This window comes from Triturus cristatus, chromosome 6 (assembly GCF_964204655.1).
Source record: "Triturus cristatus chromosome 6, aTriCri1.1, whole genome shotgun sequence".
NCBI lineage: Eukaryota > Metazoa > Chordata > Amphibia > Caudata > Salamandridae > Triturus > Triturus cristatus.
This window is the reverse complement of record NC_140589.1, coordinates 467,120,066-467,137,340: the sequence shown is the minus strand read 5'-3', so window position 1 is coordinate 467,137,340 and position 17,275 is coordinate 467,120,066.

Here is a 17,275-nt window from a genome sequence, read left to right as displayed (position 1 = left end):
GGTTGAACAAGACGCAGTTGCCAGGCAGCCAACACAGGTACATGATTTGAATCCTGGAGACTGGGTGGTAGTGAAGAAACATGCCAGAAAGTCTTGCCTAGCACCCAGGTAGGATCAACCACGTCAAGTCATACTGGTCACTACCACAGCAGTGAAATGTGCAGGTTTACCAAATTGGATTCATGCCAGTCATACCAAAAGAGTTCCAGGCCCTACTGAAGAAGAACAACAACTGATTGAACCAGTTGAAACAGCTGAATGTTGTGAAGTCGAAGAATCTAGAGTGATAGATTCTGAAGTAATAGACGAGGAACAACCGAGCACAAGTCAGGAGGGATGAATACCAGTGATTGACATACCTGAAGTTGTTATACGAACAAGAAGAAGAACTAGATTAGAGAGACAGGAAAGTAGTGAGGATCAGATAGGTGTAGAAGAACATGCTCAGGAAGAAGTGAAAAAAGCTACTCGTGACCCTGAGCAGGACCAGACAGGGAAAGAAGAATATATTCAGGCAAAGGCAAACAGAACTATTCAAAGACCTGAGTAGGGACAGACAGGAAAAGAAGAACACGTTCAGGCAGCAGAAGAACAAATTGTAGTAAGACCTGAATAGGACTAGTTAGGTGAAGAAGAACAAGTTCAGGCAGAACAAGGAGAAGATCACATTGAAATATGACCTGAACAGGACCAGATAGAGGAAGAAGAACAGGTTCAGGCAGATGAAATAACAATAATAATACCTGAACAGGAACAGGTAGAGAGTGGTTCAGAACAAGAACAGATTGTGCCTAGACATACTGAAAATAAAAGAAGTTTAGAAAAAGACAAAGAGGGTGAAAGTGCAGTTCAGGTTAAACGGGTCAGGAAGGGAGTGAAAAGATTGAGATATTATCTGAGAAAAACAAAAGAGAGATCAGAGCAAGTGAATGAGGTTAGCAATTGCGTAAGGGTTTAAGTATGTAGGAAGTAATAACGCTCGGTAAATATGCGTGTAGTAAATTGGGTGATCTGGTAGGGATGGTGCAAACAGGAAGGGGAGACCCTATGAAACCCCTCAATGTGAGTAGGGAAGCCCTACAGCAAAAACGAACAACGTAATCCTGCGCACACATACGAAATCAATTGCACTGATGCAACGTTTAAACATAAATTGAATGTCCAGAGTGCTTCAGTGCTACTGGGTTTTCTTTATTCCTGAAAGAAACATAACAAGCCGACACGTGTTTCATCGGGGAAGAGTAAACCCATGACTCTTCAGGGCTAGGAATGATACAAACAAATGAAATGAGCGCACAACAATCGTGATTATTGAAAATGTACGCATATCAACTCCAAACTCCCAAGTGAGGAACACCTACACACTCGTGGAAACCCAATGTAAGAATTCAATTGAAGTGGTAAACAATGCATCATACAGAGTGATCACTGGCGTATTTACAAGAATATCAAAAATTCACAAAATTGTTTTGTGAGTGAAACGGAATGTGAACGCAGAAGCAGAATGATGTCAAGACATAATGGTAAGTGAAATGCAATAAGAGAGTGATGCGGTACGAGTGAAACATAAAGGAAAAAAGGGGAACCAGTGACAGAAACAGTGAAGTGCTAACGGAGGGGTGGCATGCTCGGAAATCCTGAAAACACCGAGACGGGCATAAGGAAGAACAAAGAGAGAGATGAAAGAGGCGAGGGAAAGGAAAAGAAGCGTATAATGGACATGAAAGCAGAAAAGAAGGTACCTGTAGAGAGTTGCTAAAACGAGGTGTATATCTAAAAAAAGTTAGTTGAAAAAGATGAGAAAAAAGAGTTTCAGAACATGTAAAACAGATAACACCCATGTACAGAAAATTTATGAAAAGGCCAGAAAGAATTCTTACCCCTAAGCCGGTGATAATTCCAACCCGGCCGGGTGCAAAAGTTATAATAAAGGATAAAGGAGCAGCAACGGAAGTCTAAAAAGGAAAGGGGAGAGTATATATAATGAGGGCTGTATAAGTTAAAGGAACCAGCTAGAGGGAGAAAAAAGGGACACAATAGGAGGAAATGTACGAAGTGTGAATGGTGCGCTAGTATCAGCGAGCCGGTAAAAAAGTCCAAAAGGCAATCCGCACTCATGACAAGAGAAATGGGTCAGGGGAAATGAGCTGAAGGCAGAAGTAAATAAGAGTACGGAGTTGTATTAGTGCCAAAGCCTAACACGCATGATATTAAAGAGAAAACCGAACTATCAAGATAGGTGTGCCCATGAGTTCCAACCTCACCTGGATCTCGAAGTTCTTTAGAGGTCTGAATCAAAATTAAGTCCATGTTCCACCGTCTGGAGACGCATAATCCACGTAACCTCAGTCCTTCTTAATCGTAGTTCTCTATTACCACCACGTGGACTGGGTGCAATTGTTTCTATTCCAAAGAATTGGAAACTTTTACGTGAACTCTGTGTCGGGCACATGGCTGCGTGAATTGCTACCGGATATCTCGCATCAAGTTGGTGTAATGCCCTGACATGTTCGCCAATTCTGTCTTTCAGTGCCCTAATGGTGCTACCTACATATTGTTTGCCACAAGTGCATTCAATAATGTAGATAACAACTTTGGTGGTACAATTAATGTTGGATCTGATCTCAAAAGTGCTTTTGTTGTGGCCATGGAAAATTCTGGTTTTGTGCTTTGCCCATTTGCAAACACCACAACAACCGCATTTATGGAAACCAATAGTGTGTGGGATTAGCCATGACTGTGTGTTAAGCGATTTGGGTACAGTAGGACTCAACCTAGTACGTAGTGTGTTGCCACGTCTGAAGGTGATTTGAGGGCGATTGGTTATGACATTCATTAGGGAACTATCTCTCTGTAAGATGCCCCAATGTTTTTTAAGACTTTTCCTAAGAATGTGACTAAGATCATTAAAGTCAGCAATCATGCGAACCTCTTGGTTCACATTAGGTATTTTATTCTTGGGTAGTAAGGTATCATCTCTTTTTACTTGGGAGAATCTGTTTTCAGCACGTTGGAGAGTACGAGATGAGTAACCCCTCATGGTGAATCTCTGTCTCATGTCTTTGATACAGTTCCTGAATTCGGATTCCTCACTACAATTTCTTCTGGCCCTTATGAATTCACCAAAAGGGATTGCATCAATTTGGTGTGTGGGATGATGACTATCTGCATGCAAAATGGAATTGCAGGCAGTGCTTTTGCGAAAAAGTCTACTGTTGAGTTTCCCATCTTTGACATACAGTTCCAAGTCCAAAAATGTAATGTTAGTGAAACTGGATTCCATGGTGAATTGCATGCCAAAGTTATTCGCATTAAGATGGGCACTAATTTGTTCCAATTCTGTTTGGCTACCACGTGGTGGGAATAGAGAACTACGATTAAGAAGGACTGAGGACTTGGATTATGCGTCTCCAGACGGTGGAACATGGACTTAATTTTGATTCAGAGATGCAATACTTTCTAGGATAAGCATGCTGATGTGCTTACTAATATTTGCTCTCTTGTTGCTTGGTTGTCTTTGTTCTCCCTCAAATGGCCTACGTGGGACACATTTCTCCATGACATTTTGTATTTAACTATAACACATGTGACTTATTAACTGTATAGATATTGGTATATATGCATACGGGGGACACTAAGTCTCTTATCTTATTACATCGTATTAAGATTTACGTACTTCTCTCTAAGTCTTAACTTATGAATTAACAGTATCTGCAATACTGTATTTTTATGGAACAATTGTCAAGACTATACCTGTGACTACTTACTACATTCTCTTTTGTTTATGATACTAAGATTGACGTCTTTCACGCCCCCAATTTTGGCGCATAGGATATTGTTATACAATTTGACATGCTTCTCCATTATGGCTACTTACTAGATTTTCTTTATTTATAATACTAGGATTGGCGTCTTTCTTGCACCCAATTTTGGCGCATAGGATCTTGTGATATGTTTGACATGCTTCTCTATCATGTATATGCAACCCATGTCTAACATCCATAGAACTGTTTTAAACATCATTGTTAATTATTTGGTTCTATCCTATTTCTCTTTATCCCATCATTTGTCATCTACAATGTGAGACATTATTTGTTTACGTGCCATACACCCATGTGCCATGACTTTATGTTCTACTAATTTAATGCAGACTTTGTAATATTTGGTTCCAGTATTATTCCATTACTGCATCCATATTTTATGTCACTTACTGTAATCTATTGGGCACATCACTGGGTCGTTTTTCTGTTTGTTTGTGTATAAGTCATCTTACTTTCTCTCCTTTTCTTACTTGTTTGTTCACTTAGGTTGCTTACTATTATCATATTTTTTTCTTCCCGATATCTTTATTGTTTCTAGTCCCATCGTTTCTACCTCGTAACTTTATAATTATTTTTGCTCTTATTTTCCGCATTTCATCCCCCCTTTTTTTTACGGACTTCAGCCCCTGTTTTGTCGACTAGCTACTAGGGTTTTTTTCTCTCTCCTATTTTGACATCACGAACCCCAGATCAGCTTTTTATTAACACTCTCGTTCTCTTTTTTCTTTTTGGAGCATTTCTTTCCTTATTTTCTTGCAGCCTTTTTAATTACATTTCTCTACTACCATTTTTCGGCTCACTTCCGGTTCTCGGAGCCTTACTTGATGACACGGTCTAGTTGTTACGGGTCGTGTGACTATTTATTCACTTCCGGGTCTCTATCCTCCAGCTACACACACGATTACATAGACGCCGCCAGGACGTGCATCGACTTGCTTCACTCAGTAAGTTTATCATACACCTTAGTCTTTCAGTACTTATCCCCAGCCTCTATGTATTTTGATTATGGTCCGTCTCAGGGTCCTTTGACTCTGGTTATTTTTACTTACATTGGTTCCTGCTTGTTTTGTTTCTCTTTATTGACAGGCATGGGGAACACTTACCCGTGTTCGCCCCTTTTGTTACTTTCGATCTGAACACTCCTTGACTGTATTCGGTTGTCTTTTGCCACTACCAACTCGAGTAAGTCTCTCACCAATGCGCATGGTTTGCGGTATTTTGTGTATCCATATTTTGTCTCGGTGGCACTACGGACCTTTTATTTTCTCAATACTCCTTTCACGTACTATTTGTTGAACTATTTATCAACCCCTACTTGCGGCATATCACTAAAGAACTTCGAGATCCAGGTGAGGTTGGAACTCACGGGCACACCTATCTTGATAGTTCGGTTTTCTCTTTAACATCATGCGTGTTAGGCTTTGACACTAATACACCTTCGTACTCTTATTTACTTCTGCCTTCAGCTCATTTCCCCTGACCCATTTCTCTTGTCATGAGTGCGGATTGCCTTTTGGACTTTTTTACCGGCTCGCTAATACTAGCGCACCATTCACACTTCGTACAGGTATTTCCTCTTATTGTGTCCCTTTTTTCTCCCTCTAGCTGGTTCCTTTAACTTATACAGCGCTTATTATATATACTTTCCCCTTTCCTTTTTAGACTTCCGTTGCTGCTCATTTATCCTTTATTATATCTTTTGCACCCGGCCGGGTTGGAATTATCACCGGCTTAGGCGTTAGAATTCTTTCTGGCCTTTCCATAATTTTTCTGTACATGGGTGTTATCTGTTTTACATGTTCTGAAACTCTTTTTTCTCATCTTTTTCTACTAATTTTTTTAGATATACACCTCGTTTTAGCAACTCTCTACAGGTACCTTCTTTTCTGTTTTCATCTCCATTATATGCTTCTTTTCCTTTCCCTCGCCTCTTTCATCTCTCTCTTTGTTCTTCCTTCTGCCCGTCTCGGTGTTTTCAGGACTTCCGAGCATGCCACCCCTCCGTTAGCACTTCACTGTTTCTGTCACTGGTTCCCCTCTTTTCCTTACTGTTTCACTTGTACCGCATCACTCTCTTATTGCATTTCACTTACCATTATGTCTTGACATCATTCTGCTTCTGCGTTCACATTCCGTTTCACTCACAAAACAATTTTGTGAATTCTTGATATTCTTGTAAATACGCCAGTGATCACTCTCTATGATGCATTGTTTACCACTTCAATTGAATTCTTACATTGGGTTTCCACGAGTGTGTAGGTGTTCCTCACTTGGGACTTTGGAGTTGATATGCGTACATTTTCAATAATCACGATTGTTGTGCACTCATTTCATTTGTGTAGGTGTTCCTCACTTGGGACTTTGGAGTTGATATGCGTACATTTTCAATAATCACGATTGTTGTGCACTCATTTCATTTGTTTGTATCATTCCTAGCCCTGAAGAGTCGTGGGTTTACTCTTCCCCGATGAAACACGTGTCGGCTGGTTACGTTTCTTTCAGGAATAAAGAAAACCCAGTAGCACTGAAGCACTCTGGACATTCTATTTATGTTTAAACATTGCACCTGTGCAATTGATTTCGTATGTGTGCGCAGGATTACGTTGTTAAAGTGAATGAGGTTACTAGTCAAACAGTCTAAACAGTCAACTGTAAGAAATACACGAAGAAGCCCAAGATTGAGAATTTTGAACAACAAAATACAAGGCCCCTGAGTGGACCTATGTAATATTAGAGAATTTAGATTTAAGTTAGGAATCAGAAGAAGTAAATGCTACACAAATTGATAAAAGAAAATTGAGACCACCTTAAAAACAAGAGCTTGAATTTCCAAGTGAAGAAAGAAAGGGGAGAAAATATCTTCTCGGATTAAAATGACGAAAAATGAAGTCACTGAGCAACCGAAACAAAGTTTAAAGCGTATATGTTGTAGAGCTTGCATATGTAGTATTTTATTAGTGATCTCAGTATGGTTATTTCTAACAGTGGCAGTACCTTTATTAATGATAACAAATAAGAAGAATGATACAGTTACTAATGAGAAAGCAGCTACAATAAAAGGAGATAGAGTAGAATTAGAAGCAGCAGATGAGATAGATTGTCATCACACAGTATCAGATAACGACACGTCTTTAAATGTTTTTACAAAATTGTTATTTCAATATGTAGATACAATGGAGATTAGTGATTGTTATGTCTGTATGAAATTACCAGCGTCAGTGTCAGAGGGAATCACATATCACCATTCCCATTTAACATATGGTATATCATGTAGGGTTTTAGCAAGTCTGTTTTATGCAATGGGAAAACTTCAGTATTACTATTCAAACTTAGATGTAGTATTTTCAGAGCTTCCTATTCGAAAGAATATGATCCCAGTACTTGGTAGCCAAGAAACACAGTTCATGGGTGAATTTTTCTTAACAATGAAATCAATAGATATAGTCAAGGCACACAAGAATAATTTAACATATATATCACGTGAAGAAGAGAAAGTGTTTTTGAATTTAGTTGAAAGAAGGAGACAGGATTTTCAAAAGAAAGCTGTTGAACAGAAAACCCATGTACCACCATGGGCTGAGAAAGAAGGAATTTATAAAACTGGCAAGGCGAATGCTGCGATGTCCCTGGAATTTGTAAAGAAATGGAAAATCTGCCTCCATAGGTTAAATACAGATTATAATAACGTATTTATTGGTTCCAGTGAATGTGAACATAACTTCATAATTTTGGGAGCTTGGGGACTAAAAGGGCGAACTGATCTAGTATTTCCTGGGGTTAACTAGGTGTGTGGGAATAATGCTTATTATAAGTTGCCAGTTAACAATGAAGGGGAGTGATTCAGTTGAGGGAGTACAGAGGCTGGAATCGGTAATGCTATCAAGAAAAGGGAGATTCCTCTGACACCATCAATAAGATTTTTCTTATACCACAGTGGTCTTCTTAATTAACCCTGGGTTATATTTATTTATAATTTCATACTTCGTACTTTTTTTATCAAAAAGAAAGTGCCTACCACTTGGCGCATTAAAACATACTCCTCATAATTTTTCGTACAACAACAACTCTTAACACAGCAAAATAGAAAAAAACAAGTGACATAAAGACTATTTACATGACATACATATATGTGATTAGTGACCAAAACAAGACATTCAAAGTGATAAGCTTTTAAACTTAAAGCAGTCCTACTTATTTGCATACAATAATGGGACTATGTTTTCTTTTGTCCTAAATATACTAAATTACAACAGGTCCTAGGGAGGTCAGAGAGTTATTTCACAAACTCCAGTCATGAGCTTCAAAACCTTCTGCTCAGATGCGCCTAATGTGGTGCAAGCAGTGTTGTATCGGGTGCTCTGAGCCTCACTTGGGTGGGAGCCAACGCGTTTCGACCTTCAGTATGTGGGACCAAAACGAATAATTCTTTCGAAGGTTTTCATCAGGTGGGGATATATTCATGTAGGACATGGGGTGCATGTGTAAGTGAAAAGAATAAACAAATGAAACATTGAGTTGGAGGGGTACTATTTACATTAGAATTCAGCTCTTTGGGGGCTGTTGACGTACCATGTGGACCTTGCATGGTGGATTGGAATGTAGCTTCTCCATTCCAGGTGACTTCTGGGGCTGTCTGAGGATCAAAAAATAGAAGGAGAGGGGCGATATTATGTCCTATATGTGACTGAGTATGAATTTATGCTACTATATACTCATGGTACATGCAGTTTCTGGTACAATTGCTATCTTTGACTATAGATGTGTCATGGGGAGCAAATGACTTGTGTGCAGTCCCGGTAAGGGTGGCATTGTTCGTTGATTATTAAGAACCCATAAGTAAGATTGTATCCTTTCAGGTGGCAACCCTGGATTCTAGTGTAGGGAAATTCATAATTCAGGAGACTAACCGTGCTCGGAGTGCTCATGCCGTTATCACCGCAATCTCCCTTCTACCTTTATGATGACGTGCTGTGCGTCTCACGCGTCTCAGTTTAACTGTATACCTTAGACCGTTATCTCCGTTCCAGCCGATTATTTCAATTATTTTCTTGCGTTCCGCTTCTCCCACGAGGTTCATCTGGTCCAGGCATCGAGAATAGAACCACAGTTGCGGTGTTTCCGCCTTATTGCGTGTGGTCACGTCATCACGTTGGCCAGAAGTGAGTCGTCTTGCCTGGCCTTGCCTGACTTCCTGCATTTACCGTTGTCATGGCGATGAGCCTTTCTTTGAACGGTGGAGCTTCGCTATTGGCTGCTTTTGCCGTACTGCATAGATATGAGTCTTCCTCATCCTTGTTTCCTTATGAATCCCAACATTACATTTTTTATGCCATAACTGGCTTCACCTTCATTTATCAAGATAGCTGCCTTTACCTGGATGGAGGATCGTGGAAAAGCACTTCTGAAACAGGTATGCGATGTTGTTTGGGCTAATCAGAGAATGGATTTTTAGCGGAGGACCCATGTGTTTAGGAACTGTATGAAGCTTCGTCCTTACCTGATGTTTGGGGACCGATATCTACATACGTCAGCCACATATCGCTTCCTCGTTGTTAAGTGACTTTTAACCTATCCCACACAGGCCGCTTGATAAGGGAGGAGAGAGAAGGGAAGGAATGACATGTGAATTCTGAAATTTGTAGCCAATTCAGTTTGTTTGAAAGTTTGCAAGAGATTTATCCACATTGGGTTATCTCGCTCATTTAACCCATTCTCAATCGTGTTTAGAAGCATAATAGTTTTCGCTTCGAATCTGGATAGTAACCTGTCAATGTTGTTCCCGGTTATGTGTTTTAGTATTGTCCATTTAATGTTGTTGGGCCCATGATTTCTTTTGGTGCAGTGAGTTACCATTGGTGCATTTGCTGTCTTGCATCTAATACGGGAGTGATGTTGAGTTATCCTCTTTTTTATGGGCTGAGTTGTGTTTCCTACGTATGCCTTTGGGCAAGGACAAGTAACACAGTAGATGACATTGTGTGTGTTACAATTTGTAAATTCTTCATGCTTTACGAATCTGTTTCCGCACCTTCAATCGTGTTGTTGCATGACATGCAGTTGCCACATCTCCTATGCCCTTTTATTGGAGGTAAGGACAACAGTGTACGAATAGACTGAGCTGTCTTCTTTCTGGTGGTATTGGCACGTACTAGTACACAAAGTGGAATCAAACAAAAAATGAAAAACTGGTGTTGGACCAACTAATGAATAATGAAGAAATGATAATAAAGCCCGCGGATAAGGGCGGTGCGGTTGTGATTCTGAAACGTGACAAATACGAGGCAGACATTATTTGACAACTATCGAATGAAGGACATTATTGAAAATCTGAAGAAGACCTTACGAGAATGGTAAAATCCAAATTGATTAACCTAATCGCTCCTGGAGAAGAAGAAGGATGGTTATCCAAAAAAGAGGTTGAGTACTTAATAAATGACAACACAAGGATGCTCTTAATGTATGTCCTTCCAAAAATTGACAAGGACTTGATAAACCCCCCAGAAAGACCAATAATTTCAGGGGTGAATTCTATCTTAGAAAGACTGTCTAAATATGTTGAGACATTCCTAAAACCCTTAGGGCCTCATGTAGGTAGCCAAATACCGGTCGGTAACGGCCGATTTTCGGTAATTATACCGTTACCGACCGGTATTTTGGCCATTGGTATGTAGGGGGACAAACTTTGCTTTCGGAATTTACCGAATCGGTAAAATTACCGATTCGGTAATAATACCGAATCGGTAATGTTACCGAATCGGTAACTTTTCCGAATCGGTAATTTTACCGATTCGGTAAATTCCGAAAGCAAAATCGAGATGTAGGGGGAGTGTGTGTGTGTGTTTAAGAGTCGGTATTTACCACCAACTTATAGTTGGTGGTAAATAATGAATGTATGTGTAAATGCATTTTTACGCGCGTAGCAGTGTGCAATGTGGCATACATACATGCCCTTAGGGCATGTATGTGTGCCACATGTGCACACATGGCCGAATCAGGGGTGCAACAGGGTGTCAATGTGACACCCTGCCACCCTTGTATGTGTTCCCCCCATTACCGAATCGGTATTTACCGATTCGGTAATGAGGCATACCTTCCCATCAATGGGAAGGTATGCCTCATTACCGAATCGGTAAATACCGATTAGGTAATTACCGACTAGTAACGATTCGGTAAAAAATACCGACTCATTACCTACATACCAGTTACCACTTCTAAAATACCGATTCGGTATCGTTCGGTATTTTAGAAGTGGTAACTGGTATGCTACCTACATGAGGCCCTTAGTGAGCTAAACCACTAGCTTCATCAAAGACACTATGCAAGCTATTACAATACTGGAAGGAGAACCATTCAAGGTAAAGGAAGACTATCTAGTTACGCTAGATATTGTTAGTCTTTATACTAACATTCCTCAAGAAGCAGGGCTGGACAAATGAGTACGACCCCATAATGTGCCTACAGAGTTTATATTACAACTAGCAGAAATTTGCCTCAAGTACAATTTTTTCAGCTTTAATGAAAACCAATTTGTGCAAATCAAGGGGACCGCAATGGGGTGCCCCTTCGCTCCAGACATGACCGTAATGTTTATGGCGTTGTTTGAAGACAAATGGATATACAGTCACAATCCGTATGATGGACACATACAAATTTGGCGTCGATACATCGATGATGTGTTCATGCTGTGGAGAGGAACTGAAGAACAGCTAAAAGATTTTCTATCTTGGTTAAATAACAGACATCAGGACATCCAGTTTATGGTTAATTTCAACAGATCAGAGATTAATTGCTTGGACCTCCTGGTCAAACATGAAGAAGGTCTGTTCTATACATCATTATACACAAAAAAACAGACAGGAACACACTACTTCACTATACAAGCTTCCACCAATGCAATTTATGAGAGAATTTACCATTCAGCCAATTTTTAAGGATAAGGCGTAATTGCACCAAGAGGGAGGACTACTTTCACAACGCTAGAGCACTACTCGAAAAACTAATGGAAAGAAATTATCACAGAAAACTGCTAAAGCGAGCCATAAAAAGGGCATGATACACTCAAAGGGAGACATTATTAATACCAAAGGAAAAATCAGAAAATCTACCCTTGGTCTGTGTTACGACCTTCTCCAGTCTCACCAATGAGGTAAAAAAAATAGTACGAAAAACTGGAATACAGTTAGGGCACTAGAACCATTCACAGAAGTTCCGATCTAATGAGCTAAAGAAGAACAGAAGTATCAAAGATAGGCTAGTACGTACCAATACCACCAAAAAGAAGACAGTTCACTCTATTCGTACACTGATGTCCATACCTCCAATAAAAGGGCATAGGAGATGTGGCAGCTGCATGTCATGCGACAGCACGATTGAAGGTACAATATTTACGTATGGAAACAGATTCGTAAAGCATGAAGTATTTTACAAATTGTAACACACACAATGTCATCTACTGTGTTACTTGTCCTTGCCCAAAGGCATACGTAGGAAAAACAACTCAGCCCATAAAAAAGAGGATAACTCAACATCGCTCCCGTATTAGATGCAAGACAGCAAATGCACCAATGGTAACTTACTGCATCGAAAGAAATCATGGGCCCAACAACATTAAATGGACAATACTAAAACAAATACCCGGGAACAACATTGAGAGGTTACTATCCAGATTCGAAGCAAAAACTATTATGCTTCTAAACACGATTGAGTATGGGTTAAACAAAATGAGCTTGATAACCCAATGTGGATAAATCTCTTGCAAACTTTCAAACAAACAGAATTGACTAACAATTTCAGAATTCACATGTCATTCCTTCCCTTCTCTCTCCTCCCTTATCAAGCGGCCTGTGTGGGATAGGTTAAAAGTCACTGTTAGATCTGGGGGTCTCTAGTTGGTAGGGTAGGTACCACTGTCCAAGTAGGGACCCTTGCTTCTAGTCAGGGAAAGGGGGATACACTGTTAAGATAACCCCTGCTCACCCTCTAGGTAGCTTGGCCTGAGCAGTCTAGGCTATCAAAGGCAATGTGTAAAGTATTTGTACCAACACTCACAGTAACACAGTGAAAACACCACAGATTTACTCCACACCAGTTTTAGAAAAATAAGGTATCTTTACTAAAAACTTCACAAGACCAAATACTACAGACAAACCAACATACAATTAAAAAGATTACTTTAAAGATAGTTCAAGAGTTTGCAGAAAGTACTCCAGGATGTAAAAGTCAGTGTCCTGCACAATGCGACTCTCAATGCACAAAATGCGACACTCTCGTGCCCAACAGTACCTGTAGTTGCGATAAGGTTCCCAAAAGCTATAACAAGGAAGATGGCAAAGGCGATGCGATACTCCTGAGATCTTGGGGAGGCTTTGCAGCAGCCCTGCTTCACGCAGCAGAGGTGTATGCGCCGGCTCCGATCTGTAGGGGGAGGATGCGATGACTTTGGCTTTCGTTGCGTAGGTTTCTTAGGGGGAAGCTTCACGCACAGGTTCGATGCGACACTCTTCGATGTGACACGATGCGCGGCGCAGCGTTGTCTTCCGGCACCGCAACTCTCAATGCGCCACGGAACGGGACTCTGCGTCGACGCACACAGCGACTGGATACTTTCACGCACCGGCAGTGGTGCGGCCCGCAAACTGGTTCTGCGACGACCCTCGCAGCGTCAGGAATCTTCTCGCACCGGGACGATGCTCGACGCACTCGGCGATGCGGGTACTCCGGGTGCTGCGATGACGCCGCAATGAAATTTTCCTCGCACTCTCGTTCTTGCGACACACAATCGGATGATGCGTTGGGTACCAGTTACTCTTTTCCACGCTTCTGCTTCCCAGCTCCCAAACACAGCAAAAACGACCTCCTGAGGCCCCAAGACTGGGCAAGCACTCCAAGGCAGGTCAGAACTCCTTCAGCAGAGTTCCAGGGGAGCTGGTGGTGAAGTCCTTTTGTTCCTGGGACTTCTTAACAGGGAGCCAGCTCCTTTCAGGCCCTTGGAGATCAGAATCAAAAGAAGGGGACACAGCAAAGTCCTTCCCCTCTCCTTGGCAGCAAAGCAAAACAGCAAGCAGGCAGTCTTCTCCTCTTCAGTCCTTTTCAGCTTTCTCCTTGGCAGAGGTTTCTTCTTAGTTCCAAAGTGATCTAAAGTTTAGGTGTCTGGGGTCCTCTTCTTATACCCCTCCAAGTCTTTGTCTCTCTTTGTTCCAGTGGGGGGATTCCCCTGCTCAAACCGGTTCCTGGGTGTGCTCTGCTCTGGAGCACCTGGTTCCTTTCAGAGTGAGGGGCAGGGTCGTTAGACGCTCAGCAGGAGGTGGAGCCTTCTTTGTGCCAGCAGAGGCAGAGTCCTTCAGCCTGGCCAGCAGGGGGTGGAGCCAGCTTTGTGCTGGCAGAGGCAGCCCTATTCAAACCCAGGGACTACTCCTCCCACCCATCTAAAGCAGATCTCCCTATTCACCCTGCTGCTGACTCATCCAGGCTCCTGGAGCCACCTAGCCCATCACATGACACCAGTCAGCCAACCAGCACACAGGCACACAGGAAGGTTAAACAGGAGAAAAGCTACTTCCTAAAAAGTGCTATTCTCACACAGTGAAATTAAAAACCATCTTGCTAAAAAGATGTATAATTAAATTCTGAACACAGAGATACCAAACTTGGATTTTCTATCTTGCCCTTATGGGAAGATAGGCATGTAAACAGCCTTCCCCATTCTATCCTATGGGCAAGATAGCCTCTCAGCAGTGAAAAACGAAAATGGCTGTAATTCACTACCAGGGCATGTTACACACCTCAGTACATGCCCTACCTTTCAGATACACTGCACCCAGCCCAGGGGGGTACCTAGGGCCACCATAGGGATGCCTGACATGTACAGAAAGGGAAGGATAAGGCCTGGTCAGTGGGTGCACTGGCCAGGTCGACATGGCAGTCCTGGACTGCACATAGGCACTGCAAGCAGGCCTAAGACATTATTTTAGCGCTACTCCTGTGGGTGGCACAATCAGTGCTGCAGCCCACTAGTAGCATTTGAATCACCAGCCCTGGCACACGCAGTGCACTTTACTAGGGGCTAACAGGTGAAACAAATATACCAATCATGGATAACCAATCAATATAACAATTTACCACGGGAGCACTTGCACTTTGACACTGATCAGCAGTGGCAAAGTGCCCAAAACATCTAAACCAGCAAAAACGAAATCCAGCATAGCATCAAAAATACAGGAGGTAGAGGCAAAAAGTCAGGGGTAACCATGCCAAAGATGCCAGGTCTAACACGTGTCCCCTCCAGCTGAAAGTGGGGAGAACTACCCACCCTTTGGGAGTTCTCATCGCTAAGGCGGAAAAACCTGGACAGACCATCAGCGTTGGCGTGTTCTGTACCGGGGCGGTGTTCCACCGTAAAGTCCATCCCCTGTAGGGAAATGGACCACCTCAACAGTTTAGGATTCTCACCCCTCATCTGCATCAACCATCTGAGGGGCCTGTGGTCCGTCTGAACCCGGAAGTGAGTCCCAAACAAGTAGGGTCTCAGCTTCTTCAGCGCCCAGACCACAGCAAAAGCTTCCCTTTCAATCGCACTACACCTCTGTTCCCTGGGAAGTAGCCTCCTACTAATGAAAGCTACAGGTTGGTCCAAGTCCTCATCATTCAGTTGTGAGAGTACCGCTCCCACTCCATGCTCAGAAGCGTCTGTCTGCACTATGAATTCCTTGGAGAAGTCAGGCGCCTTGAGTACAGGTGCTGTACACATGGCCTCCTTCAGGGCATCAAAAGCTTCTTGGCAGGCACTGGTCTAAATCACTTTCTTCGGTAACTTCTTGGAAGTTAGTTCTGTCAAGGGAGCAACAATGGTGCCATACCCCTTGACAAAACGGCGATAGTACCCGGTGAGTCCTAAGAAGGCTCTCACCGCTGTCTGGGTCTTGGGAGGTTCCCAGGCCCGGATGGTATCTATCTTGGCTTGTAGGGGCGCCACCTGGCCGCTTCCTACTTGGTGTCCCAAATACACCACCGAACCCTGCCCTATCTGGCACTTACTGGCATTGATAGTGAGGCCTGCACTATGCAGAGCCTTCAACACTGCGCAGAGGTGTTGCAAGTGTTCTTCCCAAGTGGAGCTGAACACAGCAATGTCGTCCAGATATGCGGCGCTGAATTGCTCCAGCCCGGACAATACCTGGTTGACCAGTCTCTGGAATGTGGCAGGGGTGTTCTTCAACCCAAAGGGCATGACACGGAACTGGAAGTGCCCCTCTGGCGTTGAAAACGCAGACCTCTCCTTGGCCCCATCAGTTAAGGCAATCTGCCAGTATCCAGAAGTTAAATCAAACGTACTGAGGTAGTTGGCAGCTCCCAACCGATCCACGAGCTCATCAGCTCTGGGGATGGGGTGTGCGTCAGTCTTCGTGACCGCATTGAGCCCACGGTAGTCCACACAAAACCTAAGTTCTGGAGTGGCACCTGGCGCAGCAGCTTTCGGTACAAGTACCACTGGGCTAGCCCAGGGGCTGCTGGAGGGCTCAATTACCCCTAGCTCCAACATCTTAGAAACCTCCTTCTTGATGCTGGCCCTGACCTTGTCAGCCACCCGGTAAAACTTCTGTTTCACAGGCATGCTATGTCCCGTGTCCACGTCATGGACACACCAGTTGGTGATACCGGGGGTCAGGGAGAACAGAGATGCAAACTGACCCAACACATGGCGACAGTCCCTCTGCTGTTCTGGGGTCAGGGTGGGCGAGAGGACCACTCCATCCACTGACCCATCTTGCTCCTTAGCTTCCAGGAGGTCAGGAAGAGGATCGCTATCCTCCTCCATCCCTGCATCTGTAGCAAGTAGCATTGTTATTTCAGACCTCTCAAAATGGGGTTTGAGGCGGTTCACATGTAGGACCCTCATGGGGTTCCTGGGAGACCGCAAGTTGACCAGGTAGGTCACTTCGCTCTTGCGCTCCACCACCTCATATGGCCCAGTCCACTTGTCTTGGAGCGCGCAAGGCTCCACTGGCGCCATCACCCACACCATCTGCCCAGGTTGAAATTCCACCAGAGTGGTATGCTGGTCATACCACCTCTTCATCTCATCCTGGCTGGCTTCCAGGTTCGCCTGCGCGAGGGCCCGGAAGCACTGTGTCTGGTTGCGGATGGCCAGCACATAGCTGAACACATCCTGGGGGGTTTTCCCAGGGGATTTCTCCCAACCCTCCTTCACCAGACTGAGAGGTCCTCTAACAGGGTGCCCGTACAAAAGCTCAAAGGGACTGAATCCTAGAGACTTTTGTGGTACCTCCCTGTAGGCAAATAATAGGCATGGCAAAAAGACGTCCCACTTCCGTCTCATGGGCTCTGTCAGCCCCATGATCATGCCCTTCAGGGTCCTGTTGAACCTTTCAACCAACCCATTTCCTTGAGGGTGGTAAGGAGTGGTGAACTTATAAGTTACCCCACACTCCTCCCAC